Here is a 4,724-nt window from a genome sequence, read left to right on the forward strand (position 1 = left end):
CAAAGATTTCCAAAGAGCCTCACACTGTGGGGCTGAAGATTCCTTGCGCCTCACACCATGGGCCTGAAGATTAATCTATAACCTATAAGCATCCCTTTGTTTTTTGTTCTTGGTCATATGAGAAAAACCTTCTCGATAAGTACATTGGGTAATAAATCATACGTATAGAATACTGTAAGTAAATGGCACAAAGAAATACCTGCTTAAAAATTAAACACTGTAAATTTGGCCTGCCTGACAATGGAAAGAGTTTGTTACACATAGACATGCCTGACAAGCAACCCAGGACAACAATTATAGTAAGTCCTTCTTTTGCTTTTTTAGAAGTTTCTTAGGAAAGTTTTTAAATGAAGTTGATTGCATTAAGAAGTTTCTAGGTGAAAACCCTGTTAGCTGATAACCAGAAAGCAGCTGGTCTCCGGCTGAAGGCCATATGAATAGAAGAGTCTTTTGATGCTTAGGCTTTAGCTGATAGGAGTGTACCAACCAACGGCTATCGGCTGTCTTAGGTAATTGTCAAGGCTAAAATAATGACTTTTAGTGTAAGGTTTAGTTTTTTTATCTATTAACCTTGAAGGTTGCCTTCTTGCTGAGAGCACGTAGCAGCGAAAAGTCTATGGGAAAAGAATGCACTGATTGTTTCTGCTTTGCTTCTATGCACATGATAATGTAATTTCACTGCTTGCTAAAAATGTATAAATAAAGGGCCTGCTGAGTCCCTCAGTAGAAGAGACTTGCACCTCATCCAGTGTCAGTGTCTTCTCACTACCTCATCCCCTTCCCTTTAGCCCTTAAAGTTTCGCCCACGCCGTCTCATCCTTTCAGGGACACCTGACATGACATTTTGTCGAGGCTGGTCTTCGGCAATCCTCACAGTCCCTGATGCCCCTGCTGCCTCTGCTCCCCAAACCCCTCACCTTTCAGGCCTCACCTGAAGTGACCTGTGAAAGGTCCATGCAGGAGGCCGGAATGCAAAAACCCACCAGGTAGCCCACCTGGGAACAGAATGCAGAAGCCTGCCTAGAGGATTCAGACAATGAACCTTCCCCCTCCCTACAACTCTTTTCTCAGACAAAGAAACTTCCCCCGCCCTACAAACTCCCCCCCACCGTACCCCACCCCGCCATAGGAACCCAATCTCCCACCTGACTCTCTTGTCACCCTATAAACCCTGCTTCCCCCTGACACGTGTGCGGCTTCACTGACCACCACCTTGGGTCCATGAGGTCCGCCCAGGCGCAATAAATTTTCCCTTCCTTTGAGAAATTTAGCCTGGCTCTCCTTTTCTTTATGGAGCCGAGCGTTTCAACCTGCTTAGAGGGGCTTCTCACGACCCCACTTGTGTAATCCACACCTCCTTGTGGGGTTGGGGGGGCCTGTTCCTCCTCACAGCCCTGACATATGTCATCCCATGTGGGACCACGGGGGGAGGCCCTGTGAGTCCTGCTCCGTGGCCAGCAGGGAAGGGCCTCACCAGCCTCAGCTGAGCTCGTCTGCAAAGGAGACGCTGCTTCTGCTCATCGACCCCTTGGCCTTGTCCACTCAGAAAACCCCTCAGTCCACTGAGAACATGAGATGCCACCTCTGACCTGAGCACCAGCCCCTGATGGGCACATTGTCCACCACATTACCCTGTCTGTTATTCTATCCCCTGCCCACCAACAAACAAATGCATCACGAATCACAGCATCACTGAGCTGGAAACACTCAGGTCAGCATCTGTGTCTTCCCTCAGTCCTGCTCAAGCTCAGGGTCACCAGGTAGTACTTCTGGTCAAAGTCACCCTCATACACTCACTGCCCCTCTGACACCACCAACCCCTGACCAATGGGGACACATCTCAAGACCTAAGAGATATTAGAGGAATTTGATAAACAGGTGACAGAGAGAAGAAAACCAAACCCTACTGAGCACCAACTACGTGCCAGGAACTGTGCTGCACAGACTGAACTTGTGGCTCTTCATTCTCACACCTGCAAACAGAGATGAGGGCAGACGTGAGACCTGCATCTGTTTAATAACATTTAATCCACTGACATCGTAGAGGGGGAAGGGGCTGCAACTGCAAGTGACTGTTCCCAACCCAACCCCAGGCCCCAGTCCTGCCTCAGCTCTCAAGCCCAGCCCAGCCCACACCTCCACACAGCCCAGTAGTAAAGAGCAGGCAGAGAACCTTGGACACAGAGCTGCCCAGGAACCTCTTGTGGACACATCCAGAAATCTTATCTCCCCTTGAATGAGCTGCCCTTGGGTCCAGTGGGGTGGAGGGAAAGGAGGGGAGAACACAGAGCAGGTGTCCCTGGGGAAACCGGACACCTACCAAGAAGGACACACACTCAGACACAACCAGCAGAGGCTGCCATAGCAGTGAGGTCTGGACAGCTATGAATGTGGAGGTGAAAAACACAGAAAATGACCACAGGAGTCTGAAAGTCAATACTATACCACAGAGGGAGAACAGATCTCCAGACTCACTCACAAAGAAATGGACCAATTGCCCTCTCATCAGACACAGTATTCAAGTTTGCCATCACAGAGAGCTTTGAGGAACTCAGAGAAGACAGAGATTAGCAGGTTATGCAAGAAAAATTAGGAAAAAAATGAGTGTCCAGAAACAAAATCAGCAAACATAAGAGTGAATATCATACTCTAAAAAAGGAAATAAAGGAATTCAATAAGAAAAGATTAAAATGGGGCCTCCCCAGTGGCGCAGCGGTTGAGCGCTGGGTTGCGAAGCTGACTGCAGCCTCTGCAGCCGGTTCGATCCCCGGCTGCTCCCCGGCCACCAGAGGAGGGTCCCACATGGCGCGCAGACCTCTCCTGCCGCCCGCTGCTCCCCTCAGCAGTGTACTTCGGTCCTTCTGCCTGCTCTGCTCCCCGCTCTGGCTCTGGTGAATTCTCTCACCCTCCCGCGCTTCTGACTGTACCCAGTGCATGTATAAACCAACAAACAAACAAAATAATAAATAAATAAATAAGACATGCTCTAGAAAATAAAAAAAAAAAAAAAAAAAAAGATTAAAAAAAAAAAAAAAGAAAAGATTAAAATGGAGATGACAATTATAGAAATTTCTAGTAGAGCCAACCAAATGGAGAGTGAATCAATGAACTGGAGTTAAAAGTTGCAAAGTAACAAGACATGAGAAAATGTTGGGCCTCCCTGGTGATGCAAGGGATTAGGTCTCAGCACTATGAAGCCATCCACAGCCTCTGCAGCAGGAGTTTGGTTCCCGGCCAGGGAGCAACCCACATAGTGCAGCAGACATCTCCTGGTCCCCTTAGCAGTGCATTTCAGTCAGTCTGCCTGCTCTGTTCCCCGTTCTGTCTCTGGTGAATCCTCTCATCCCCTCACCTCTGGCCTGTGCCCCAGTTCTCTTATGCACAAATAAATAAAATAAAACTTTTTTAAAAAAGAAAAAAGTTAACACTTAGGGAAAAAAGGAGGAGGGGGGAAAGCAGAGGAAACCCCCCATGAACTCTCCAGAACCCTGAGGAAAGCAATGTAAGAATAATGGGTGAGAGCAGTGAAGGAACAGAGCCCATATTTAAAGAAGTGATAGGAAAAACTCCCCAAACCAGGAAGAGGAAATAAACACATACAATAAATACATGAATCCAGGAGCTTAACGGACATCAGAGACATAAACTATATGAGCACAACAACAGGCGGTGAGACCCCAAGGGCTGCAGACACAGATGGAAGCTGCAGTTGGGGGGGAGAATGAGACGGTCCATAGAGAACCCCAGGCCAGGCGTCATCAGGCTTCTCAGGGAAACCTCTGCCAGCCGGGAGAAGGGAAACTGACAGACAAATGCAACCAGTCAACAGTATTCTAACCTACCAGGCTCTCCTTACACATCAGGGAGAAACGAAAACTTGCTAAAGAGAAACTGAGGCATCTGCAAAAACTAAACCCCCACTCCAGTACATGTGGAGAGGAACTCTGTCAACAAAGCCAAATAGGAAAACACAATAAAGGACTGAAAAATTAAAGATACAACCAAAAAACAAAATGTCAGCAAGAGACTTCAATAATCACTCTAAATTTAACAGGCTGCATTGAATTATTTTTTTTTTCGTTGATTTCCTCATTGTCTTAGGGGGAAAGGATGTCCTGTACAAACTGCACACAGGCTTTGTGGACTCCACCCCCATTCCATCAAGACCCTGGGAGCTACAACTCCCATGATCCCCAAAGGGAGGTTACGAGGACCTAAGGGCAGAGTTAAGCAGCCATGTTCTCTGTTTGGGAATAAACCAGCCATGTGAGTGGACTCTCTCTCTTGACCAGGCAGCGCTTGATCTCAGAGGGTCATTTGAGATTCCAGATCAGCAGAACAGGTAGGACACATCTAAGAATTTATTTCCCTCTTTTTTCTCCTTGAGTTATTCATTTCCTCATTCCCCCTTTCCTTGTAAAAAAAACCTTTGATTAATCTTTTGTTAGTGTCTGCAGTTTAAATCCCCTATAAGTGCACAGCTGAGGACCCACTGCCCGGCAACCCATTTCATATTGGGGTTGTTCTCTAACAGCTTCACCAGGATATGAGAGTAAACCAGCAAGAGGACAATGTGAGATCTAGATATTGGGGGGAGTCCAAGGGATGAGGAGTGAAGGGCACCCCAGGATGACTCTAGAAATTGAGGAGTTGAGGGCTGTCTTTAGCACAATGCTTTATTGCCTTAGATCCTTTTTGAGCAGCTAGCAATGCCTGGGGGATTG

Source organism: Talpa occidentalis, unplaced genomic scaffold (assembly GCF_014898055.3).
Source record: "Talpa occidentalis isolate TD23 unplaced genomic scaffold, MPIMG_talOcc4v2.1 talOcc4.2, whole genome shotgun sequence".
Classification (NCBI taxonomy): Eukaryota; Metazoa; Chordata; class Mammalia; order Eulipotyphla; family Talpidae; genus Talpa; species Talpa occidentalis.